We start from the raw sequence: 12,291 nt of genomic DNA on the forward strand, positions 1-12,291 counted from the left end.
CAAAAAACAATCTAAATATTTCTAACAAGGATACAGAGCAGACAGATGGCGTCATCCTAAACATACTCAATTGTATATGAGCTTCAGTGTTACTGGAGCTGATCAAACAGATTATTCACAAATGGTAAAAATTTAATGAAATCCAAATGGTAATTGCATGGTAAAGCCATCTGATTTTATAACCATAAGGAAAGGAAATAATGTTGTTTCTAGAACAGAGCATACCTTTATTTCACAATCAATTTAGTTGTATTTCACTTCACGTCTTAATGATGAAATACGTATGGAGGGGGATATATGTGATAATGGTAAAGTGAAGAGTAAGAAAAATGAAGTGGTTTTTCGACTTGGTGGTTTGTTTAGGGACTATAAAGAAATTTTATGGGAAATTGATCATACTGTAATTTTTACTTGGAGTTCCAGTAGTGGAGATGCTCTTCCTTATATGGGCTGATGAGGTGGAGTTTAAATAAAAGATACACTTCCAAAAGAAGGTAAAATTATAGTAGAATATATGGAAATTCATGTAGCTATTGTTAAATATGAACCAAATTATGGGCTTGAACAACAAGAAATTATACTGAAATATCCATAAATTCCAGTTTCTTTCTATGAAATGCAAACAGTTGAGTTAGCAGGATTAAGTGGGAAAGAAAACTTTCGAGCTATATCTCACAAATTGGTACAAATCAATAGCGTTTGATATGCCTTATTTTATTTTTATTGTGTTTTAAACTAATCGAAAAAGGAGCATAACCTTTATTTGAAGAAGGAAAGAAACGAAATACTTTCTCACAAAGTATGGAATTTAGAAACGCCACATAGTTATCTGAAATAATATAAAGCTTTTCTCGATTTTAAACGAGTTACTCAAATGAAAGGAGATTTTGAGATAAATCCTTATAACTTCATAAAAAATATCCTATACATGTGATTAAATGGTACATACAAATATTGTTACAAATCAAAAGATAATGATGAAATTGCTAGGTATGTTTAACAGTAAGCTACCAAAAGACACACTTCTCTATACAGTCATGCATGGTAAGAAAAATTTGACACAAGATTCTCAACACAGAATACTTACTGAGAATTTTTAAACTGAAGAAATGTTTCTAATTTTGATCATAGAATGAAGGCTTTCACGGCAGGTGTTGTCATCACTTAACATTTCTGGGCTGAGATGCTGTGGTCCATACATAATACTCTCCCCTGACGTTTCGCCTTCGACTGCGGAAGGCATCCTCCAAGGACTATCGCCGAACTGCATCGAGAGCAGTAGTGAGTGCCGTATATATAAGCCATCCAGAGGCCGCCGCTGTCAGTCACGTGACGTCGGCTGTGCTATGATCTTTGACATTGCCAACTTTCTCAATTGAAACTAATCGATTGTCACGCTGTTGCTGCAGTGTTGACATCCATATCTTATCCAGCTTAATACCTACATATTTTCTATTAAAATTATTGCACTGTTTGGCAATCTCAATGTCCTCTCTGTACATTCGCACATAATAATGGGACGTCTTTGCTATGACGGTCATCTCACTGAACTTTATTTCATGATGCACATGTTCCACTACAGCCGATTTATCAATATGTCTGAGGCCTCAGTTCCTTTTATGTTCACCCAGATGGGTGTTGACGCTTCTTTTCATTGTGCTTATATAGACCTTTCCACAAGTGCACGGAATTTTATAGACACCTGATGTAGCTAGAGGATGTCGTTTATCTTTTGCGGATTTTAAACATTCTTTTATTTTCGTAGTGGGTCTGAAAACAGTTTCCACCTGGTACTTGCTTAAAATTTCTCCTATACAATCAGTGACCTTAGTGATAAATGATAATTACACTTTCCCCTTGGGTTGATGCCGATCCTTATCCGTCCTAGTTGTCAGTCTAGGGCATAATGCACGATCTATTTCTCTGTTGGAATACCCATTCTTCTTGAAGGTCGCTCTAAGGTGTTCAATCTCAGCATCTAAGTGAGCTGGCGCACATATTTTTTGTGCGCCCTGTCTATTAATGTTTTAATCACCCCTCTTTTATGTCTTGGGTGGTGGTTAGAATCTTTCTGCAGGTAACGATCAGTGTGTGTGTCTTTTCTGAAAACCTTATGACCCAATGAACCGTCCTCCCGTTTAATAACAGTCACATCTAAGAAGTTCAGGTGACCATCGATTTCCTTTTCCATAGTGAATTGAATTCTTGGATTAATACTATTCAGATGTAACAGGAAAGCATCCAGTCCCTCTTCCCCATGGGTCCATATAACAAACGTATCGTCGACATAACGATACCATCTGGTTGGTCTTTTTCTAGCTGTTTGCACCGCACATTGCTGGACTAAGACGACTTCCCATAGCCACCCCATCAATCTGTTCATAAAAAAACATTATTATATTGAAAATAAGTTGTTGTAAGGCAATGTCTGAACAATGTCAAAATATCACTAGGAAAAATGTCCTCTATACATGTGATCGCTTCATTCACCGGGATCATGGTAAACAGCGACGCCACATCAAAACTGAGCAGGATATCATTAGGGCCCACGCTGATTTCCTTAATAATATCGATGAAGTGATATGAATTTTTAACATGAATGTCAGTTCCACCAACATGAGGTTTCCCACCCATGAATCAGCTGGACACCTTGCCTCGCTGTTGAAACACATCGACATCCACCGGTACCCAAATCAACTTCCCTGTACATGTTCGTACTTTGTCACACGAAATCACCTTTAATGCACTTGTATGCAGTATAGTTGGTATCACGTTAGCTATCAGTGCACCTTGCGACTCTGAAACATTTGCAATGGCTGTACCCATTGAGAACAAGTTCTCATCGAGTTCCAGCGTATGTTGCGAGAGGTCAATTTTGGCGTGATGTTTAATCAGAAAGTCCAACCCAAGTATCGCTGAAAATCCCTGTCACACAGTTGACAACACCTCCATTTGCTCCCGGAACCACATGTTCCCTATATTAAACCTGAGCTGTGCTGTCGCTAGTGCATCAAATTTTTTATCACCTACTGCGCGCAATTTGTATCTCGGAGCTTCCAATCCTTTCTTGCCCACGTGGTCCACACTGACAACTGATACATGCGCTCCACTATGCACTAAAACTCTTCGCCACTTATCTTTTATCCAAACCATCAAACTACAGTCCTCCTCTTCGTGCACTCTCTGAGTACCTCTTTTTACTGGGAACGCCTCCCGACGGCAGGAACACTCCCTTTTTCGTTTAACAGTTTTTCACCAGCTGTATCATTAACCCGTTTCTTGGATTTACACTGCCGTGCCTTATGCCCTATTTTCAGACAATTGAAACACTGCGGTTCCCGACATTGTCTCTTAAAATGACCTTGCTTCCCACAACGGTAATACTCTTTGGAAGACGAAAAAATTTTCTTGTCATTGCCACTTCTAGTGGCGCTATCCACTTCCTGCAAATGTGTAGCTATGTGGAATGCTTCTGCTGAGTCACTTGAATTTTCCATCCGTATCTGGCGTGAAAAATCCGGCGAGACCCCTCGCAAAAATGCGTCTAAAGTTCTATTCTCTGCTTCTTTCAATAGAACTTCATTTGCACTCGCATCTTGCGTTAACACATATGTGTGTGCATTCGTTCTCCTAATTCTGTCGGAAAATTCTTCTACCGTTTCACACTCCCCAATCTTTCTCTAAAAAATCTGGCACTGTTTTGTTTCCTAAACCGTTGCAATAATCTCTCAGCCAACTCCGTGAATGTAGTAGCATCCTTTAACCCTTCGTGGTATGCCACATAAGTGTGCTCCCTGCCGCCGTTGGATAAGCAGCTGCAGCAGCAAGTCGTATTCTCTTAGCTCACTTATTTGTTACATAGTTCAATTCTTAATTTCTTTGCGTGTTTTTGGTACTTGCATTGTTTAATTCAGAAATTTCGGTCGTATTATAGTATTTGAGAGTGTAGCATCGCGTTTTAGTACCTGAATAGTGTAAAATCGCGTAGCTCCAACGTCTGGCGCGTAATGGGGCCCCTTAGGGATATGGCAGCAAGCGAGGGGTTCAAAAACGGTTCAAATTGCTCTGAGCACTATGGGACTTAATATCTATGGTCATCAGTCCCCTAGAACTTAGAACTACTTAAACCTAACTAACATAAGGACATCACACAACACCCAGTCATCACGAGGCAGAGAAAATCCCCGACCCCGCCGGCAATCGAACCAAGAGAGGGGAAGAAAATCAATGTGCATACCGGGGGGAGTCATTCCAGATGTGGAAAGGGTTCTTCTGGATGCCATGAAGGGTACAGGGTGCACCCATCTGCAGGTGGTCGCTCATGTCAGCACCAATAATGTGTGTCACTATGGATCAGAGGAAATCCTCTCTGGCTTCTGGCGGCTATCTGATTTGGGGAAGACTTCCAGTCTCGCTACCGGGATGAAAGCAGAGCTCACCATCTGCAGCATCGTCGACAGGACTGACTGCGGACCTTTGGTATACAGCCGAGTGGAGGGTCTGAATTAGAGGCTGAGACGGTTCTGCGACCGTGTGGGCTGCAGATTCCTCGACTTGCGCCATAGGGTGGTGGGGTTTCGGGTTCCGCTGGATAGGTCAGGAGTCCACTACACGCAGCAAGCGGCTACACGGGTAGCAGGGGTTGTGTGGCGTGGACTGGGCGGTTATTTAGGTTAGATGGCCTCGGGCAAGTACAGAAAGGGTAACAGCCTGATAGAAAGCACCGAAGGTGAAATCGTTATAGGTACAGAAAGCTGGCTGAAGCCAGAGATAAATTCTGCCGAAATTTTTACAAAGGCACAGACGGTGTTTAGAAAGGATAGATTGCATGCAACCGGTGGTGGCGTGTTTGTCGCTGTTAGTAGTAGTTTATCCTGTAGTGAAGTAGAAGTGGATAGTTCCTGTGAATTATTATGGGTGGAGGTTACACTCAACAACTGAGCTAGGTTAATAGTTGGCTCCTTTTACCGACCTCCTGACTCATCAGCATTAGTGGCAGAACAACTGAGAGAAAATTTGGAATACATTTCACATAAATTTTCTCAGCATGTTATAGTCTTAGGTGGAGATTTCAATTTACCAGACATAGAGGGACACTCAGATGTTTAGGACGGGTGGTAGGGACAGAGCATCAAGTGACATTATACTGAGTGCACTATCCGAAAATTACCTCGAGCAATTAAACAGAGAACCGACTCATGGAGATAACATCTTGGAGCTCCTGATAACAAACAGACCCGAACTTTTCGACTCTGTAAGTACAGAACAGGGAATCAGTGATCATAAGGCCGTTGCAGCATCCCTGAATATGGAAGTTAATAGGAATATAAAAAAAGGGAGGAAGGTTTATCTGTTTAGCAAGAGTAATAGAAGGCAGATTTCAGACTACCTAACAGATCAAAACGAAAATTTCTGTTCCGACACTGACAATGTTGAGTGTTTATGGAAAAAGTTCAAGGCAATCGTAAAATGCGTTTTAGACAGGTACGTGCCAAGTAAAACTGTGAGGGACGGGAAAAACCCACCGTGGTTCAACAACAAAGTTAGGAAACTACTGCGAAAGCAAAGAGAGCTTCACTCCAAGTTTAAACGCAGCCAAAACCTCTCAAACAAACAGAAGCTAAACGATGTCAAAGTTAGCATAAGGAGGGCTATGCGTGAAGCGTTCAGTGAATTTGAAAGTAAAATTCCATGTACCGACTTGACAGAAAATCCTAGGAAGTTCTGCTCTTACGTTAAATCAGTAAGTGGCTCGAAACAGCATATCCAGACACTCCGGGATGATGATGGCATTGAAACAGAGGATGACACGCGTAAAGCTGAAATACTAAACACCTTTATCCAGACTTGTTTCACAGAGGAAGACCGCACTGCAGTTCCTTCTCTAAATCCTCGCACAAACGAAAAAATGGCTGACATCGAAATAAGTGTCCAAGGAATAGAAAAGCAGCTGAAATCACTCAACAGAGGAAAGTCCACTGGACCTGACGGGATACCAATTCGATTCTACACAGAGTACGCGAAAGAACTTGCCCCCATTCTAACAGCCGTGTACCGCAAGTCTCTAGAGGAACGGAAGGTTCCAAATGATTGGAAAAGAGCACAGGTAGTCCCAGTCTTCAAGAAGGGTCGTCGAGCAGATGCGCAAAACTATAGACCTATATCTCTGACGTCGATCTGTTGTAGAATTTTAGAACATGTTTTTTGCTCGCGTATCATGTCGTTTTTGGAAACCCAGAATCTACTCTGTAGGAATCAACATGGATTTCGGAAACAGCGATCGTGTGAGACCCAACTCGCTTTATTTGTTCATGAGACCCAGAAAATATTAGATACAGGCTCCCAGGTAGATGCTATTTTCCTTGACTTCCGGAAGGCGTTCGATACAGTTCCGCACTGTCGCCTGATAAACAAAGTAAGAGCCTACAGAATATCAGACAAACTGTGTGGCTGGATTGAAGAGTTTTTAGCAAACAGAACACAGAATGTTGTTATCAATGGAGAGACGTCTACAGACGTTAAGGTAACCTCTGGCGTGCCACAGGGGAGTGTTATGGGATCATTGCTTTTCACAATATATATAAATGACCTTGTAGATAGTGTCGGAAGTACCATGCGGCTTTTCGCGGATGAAGCTATAGTACGCAGAGAAGTTGCAGCATTAAAGAATTGTAGCGAAATGCAGGAAGATCTGCAGCGGATAGGCACTTGGTGCAGGGAGTGGTAACTGACCCTTAACATAGATAAATGTAATATATTGCGAATACATAGAAAGAAGGATCCTTTATTGTATGATTATTTGATAGCGGAACAAACACTGGTAGCAGTTACTTCTGTAAAATATTTGGGAGTATGCATGCGGAACGATTTCAAGTGGAATGATCACATAAAATTAATTGTTGATAAGTCGGGTACCAGGTTGAGATTTATTGGGAGAGTCCTTAGAAAATGTAGTCCATCAACAAAGGAGGTGGCTTACAAAACACTCGTTCGACCTATACATTAGTATTGCTCATCAGTGTGGGATCCGTACCAGATCGGGTTGACGGAGGAGATAGAGAAGATCCAAAGAAGAGTGGCGTGTTCCGTCACAGGGTTATTTGGTAACCTTGATAGCGTTACGGAGATGTTTAGCAAACTCATGTGGCAGACTCTGCAAGAGAGGCGCTCTGCATCGCGGTGTAGCTTGCTCGCCAGGTTTCAAGAGGGTGCTTTTCTGGATGAGGTATCGAATATATTGCTTCCCCCTACTTATACCTCCCAAGGAGATCACGAATGTAAAATTAGAGAGATTCGAGCGCGCATGGAGGCTTTCAGACAGTCGTTCTTCCCGTGAACCATACGCGACTGGAACAGAAAAGGAAGGTAATGACAGTGGTGCGTAAGATGCCCTCCGCCACACACCGTTGAGTGGCTTGCGGAGTATAAATCTAGATGTAGATGTAGAAGTCTTTGCATCACCAATTAACCGCAATCTGCCATTTGCAAACACAAATCATCCGACCAGCCACACAGTCTAGCCGTACTACGTACGTCACCAATGAAAACATTCACATCCTCTGATGTGTTACCCAAGAAGGAAGGTATCAAATTAGCTGCTGAACAATCTGCCACACCGGAAAAGACAGTACCCTTGCATTCTACACTATCGCTTCCCGAGCCTGATTGAGTATTTTGCAACAATTGTTGCTCCATCCTCTGCATGTGCGGCTTTTGCAACTTATGTTCTTCAATCAGTTTCTTAAGTTGCTCTGTCAATGCCACTATGGCGTCATTTGTCCTGGTTGCACATGTCTCTGGCATTTTCCGTGTGGTATACCTCACCTCACAAAAATAAAATTGTATTACCCAGAAGCAAGTTAATTCCTAGCACGTTTAATGGCAAGCCATCTAGACTAACCACATTGCCCCGTTACATGACTATAGAAGCCACACACATCACAAGTGCATGGTACAAATTTATCGCAAGGAGCGAGGTGAACTGTTAATCGACACACTACACATTTAGATGGTACTAAGTTAAGACATTCCCACGAAACTGCGATAAGTCTACAGTGCTGCTAGGCCTTTCAAATGACACTCTAACATTCCTTAACGTTACCCTCGACATGTCTAGCTACACAGAAAACATAGAGAGAAGGCAGTTGTTCGGTTGCTCCGCACGGTGCTAGTCAAAGTCGTGGCGTGGGTATGCCTGACACCACTTGTTACGACTTCTGCACCACTTGTTAGCAGCAGACACAATGGCTGCGCCAAAGACTGAGACGGCGTGGAGTTTTATAATTTTTTATTGAACTTTCTTTACAATTTCTCCCTCGTCGTCGCTGCCCAGCCCTGTGGATCCCTCCGCCCGGCTGCTGCTGTGTTGATTCTCCGACAATGCGCGCAATGCTCGCCGCTGATCGCACTCGGGAGCCTCAGGCCACCAGCGCTCCACTGAAGCCAGGATGTCCTGTGGTTGACATGAACTCGTCGCCACTTGGTGCTCCAGATCAGGCACGCCCACGGAGCCGCGTCGCCATGAGGTCAGCTGCCGATGCCTGCTGCACCGGAGGCTAGGAAGCCGTCAGTCGCGATGTCCGCGAAGTCCCGTCATGGACGGACCAAGTGCTGTGGGGCCGGGTTACTGTGAAGTCCGGGCGTCAGTCCACGGCGGCGCCTGTGACCAAGACCGCGCTGCGGCTGGTGCTGCTGGAAGTTCTCGCTGTAGTTAGTCAGCCGGCCGACCTCCAGAGCTGAAGTTGACATCTGGCAGCGAACGGATAACTCGTGCGAGCTGGAACAGACTTCCGGGATCGTCACCTACGAAGATTGAACATTTCCTCAGACCCGAACTACTTCCTAATGGCTTCTGTCTCTTGCTGCCTGCGGTGCACTATTTATATCCGGCAGGAGGACGTTTTTTACCCTCAGTGGTGGCTCTTTGTTATTACTGCTGCAGTATATTGCAGCGTAACTTGGCGTGCTGGCCCCACTTCCCTTACTCAGCACTTTCCAGGCTTCACTCGGCGCTGGGTCTGTGTGCGTCCTTGCATCAGTCTGTTGGTAGACTGCTCCTGTCAGCAATGCTATCTGTGCTTGCCTACTTCGCAACGCCTCAGTCGCTGGCATGCCTCTGTTTTGCCATTCTCCACTGTGTGAAGCAACACTTACTACATGTGGCTGCAACAGTATGCTCTGGTATCCCCAGTTACTTTCAACTTAGCCACATGCAAAAGTGTTTCTGCACCCCAATTTAGCGGCCGTGCTCAGGTTCTCCAAAAAATTCATAACATTCTCCCCAGCTTTTCCCGAGAAAGGGGTGACCAAAGACGCAGCGTTAGTGTCAAGAATCACTGCATTAACAGGAAACCATTCCTTTCTCACTTCTTTAGACCGAGCAAGCTCTATCTCTAATAGCCACCTCAGCTGACACAGACTGCTCCATCACTACCAGCTATCGAAACAAGACTACAGTAAGCCCAGAAAGAAGAACAGGAAGGGAAAACAGACTATGCTACAGGTTCAGACAAACCACCAAACGAAAAATTGGCACTTACTTGTTATGTTGCAGGTGTTGCAGGTGTGCCCTTCTCAGGTGCCACATATCCTCATCGATTACCAGCCACAATTTCCTCCAAATCCAAGGAGAAGACCAACTGTCACCAATTGTAACAGGAGTGTGTGATGCGCAGGTTGCCCGACTGACACCACTTGTAATAGGATGACCGGAGCAGGTGATGTGGTCAGGGTTGTAGGGCATGGCTGGGTAGAAGAAGGTGGATGTTTTTAGCCATCTTCCTCTTTATTGTTGGTTCTTCCAAAACATTTTCCGGTAGCTCAGCCCCACCGCACGTGTCGTGGTTGAGACGTGCTGATGCGTGCAGCCCAGGGAACGCGATGCTGTGTTCGGTGAGTGGCTGCGCAGGCGGTAGGAGGTTAGCAGCACGAGGCCCGGCCTAGCTCGCCTCCTGCAGACGCTGCGGCTCGTGACGACGCCGGGAGACGCCCGTGCAGCAGCGGGCAACGCCCCCCACCGGCCGGTCCTCGGGGACAGCGTCACTGATGACGACGATGTAACTGCGGCCGAACGCCCAATCGGTCGAACCGCTGCCGACGCCCACTTCTGATGCCCTTAAATAGTGCAGACCGCTGCTGAATCCGCCGGTTGCGCGGCGACGTGTTTATTAGAACGTTCTCGATGAGTTGGCTAACGCAACCGCGCCACATGCAGCCTTCGCCTGCGTAATTCTGCTAATGCTGCATTCTGGCTGTTGATGGCTGCCGCACACGTACACACATACCGACGCTCGTTGGAAAACTGCGTCACCTGCATAACGCGCCGGGAGCCTTCGTCCACCGTCTGCCATGAGGCTGGCCCATCGCACACTGAAACACACTAAATCACAATTTCGCACCATATTTCATAATAATAATAATATTTCTCTATAGATCATTTAAAGTATAGGATAAGGGAAAGGGATGAAAAAAGGCCAAATGAGAAATATAGTTACGTTTTCATAATTTACTGCCTAGTACAAACATAAGCAGATAAACTGTTACCTGCAACTAAGTGTACATAGAGCAATAGACAGTAATATTCAGTGTAACAGGTTATCTTGTGGTAAACATCTTTTTTCCAAGTTTAATTTCTATGGAATAAATAATGTGATGCACTTATACATTGAATACTACCAGGTAAAGGACAATCAGTTAAACCTCATAGTGAACTATATGTAAACAGAGCGCGTTTTCTGGTCATACTTGTGCTGTATAGGGTGACACTAAACTGAGCTGATCATTTATTGAGGGAAGATGTACAGGCCACGTAATAACTATACTCAAACTGTAAATATTAGTATGCAAGCACCATGAAAGATAGCATTTCTAGTATATAAGTCAAGCAGAATCTAGTACAAGGTGCTATTGGACTGGTATTTTATTTTGTATGTGGATATTTATGTATATCCTAATCTCTTGCTTATCTATTTCATGTGAGTCGATATGAATTCTATTTTAAATTAGAAAATTGCTATGCAAAGATATACCAGCACAATTTCATCAGCGTGATCCATTATAAGTTAAATAATGTGAGACCATGAGTTATGTGAGTTTATGAGGAACAGGAGTTTAGATTTTTGCCATATTCAATTTCGGAGGCATACATTAATTTCGTGATAGCGGTCTGCGTTGTTTGGATTTTGTTTCTGCTTTGCTCTTTGCCTATCCATATCGAGAATGGACTTATTTCGTGGTTACATGGTAACATAACGATAACCTATGTAATGATACTCAATCTATGAAATATAAAAAGAGGGAAGTAAAGAATTTCGTGAATATCAGACCACAAGCAATGCATTCTAGCGAACAAGGCTAACATAAAAAAAACACACACACGAGCTACACATTGTTCATGTGAAGTAAGCAAGTTGTGAGAAGGACAAATGTAAAAACTATGTCAGTTAATTTGCACAAGAAGAAAATGCAATCCAGGGAACGAAAACACTGGTGTGAATAAGAAAAAGGGACTCATTTATTTGTGAGTGTTTTATAAAAGAAGATTTTGACATGAACTGGTGGACAAAGGTCGCAATAGGGCACTCAAGTGTGTGACGTTAGGAACCCAAAATATATAAAGTAAATAAGTCTTACATAAAGTGAACAGTTCATATGTCAAACACACCATTGTGAACTGCACACCAGCCAATGCAGTGAGAGGTCCTGTGCACAGGATGTGTCTTCAGTGTGTACATGCATGTTGACGCATGTATCCGCAGCTAAAAGTGACTTACCGAACTTATAGAAGATATTATTGCATTGGTGAGATAATGGACAAGTAAAAAACTGCCTCATCAATAAAAAAAACCGTGTGAAAGCGTGCCTAATTGTCGGCGTACGCAAACTTTGCAATTATACAGTGATAGAAACTTTTTTATGTAACAACAATTCTAAGCAGTGACTCTGCAGAGACATTCTTGAAATGATTATGGAGAACAGTAAAAAGCATAAACGAGTACTGTTTGTTAAGTCAGCAGTGAAGAGCTCGACTCAGTTTGAAAATACGCCATGATCTGTAGACAGTGGTGCCAACTACAAACTAGTGATAAATAAAGTTCCCTAAAGATACACCCTCATCGCAAGAACAATACACATGGAAGATAATAATTAAAGTGAAATCTATTGTACTAATAAAATTTTGCTTTAAGGCAGCTCTGCAGTATTGAACTAATTTTTGTAGAGCTGATACTCCTTTGCTTTGATTTTCATGTATGAACGGCTGCAGGCGGTCGTCATGTGTATGGAGCAAGCAGG

The sequence above is a fragment of the Schistocerca cancellata genome, chromosome 9 (assembly GCF_023864275.1).
Source record: "Schistocerca cancellata isolate TAMUIC-IGC-003103 chromosome 9, iqSchCanc2.1, whole genome shotgun sequence".
Taxonomy (NCBI): Eukaryota; Metazoa; Arthropoda; class Insecta; order Orthoptera; family Acrididae; genus Schistocerca; species Schistocerca cancellata.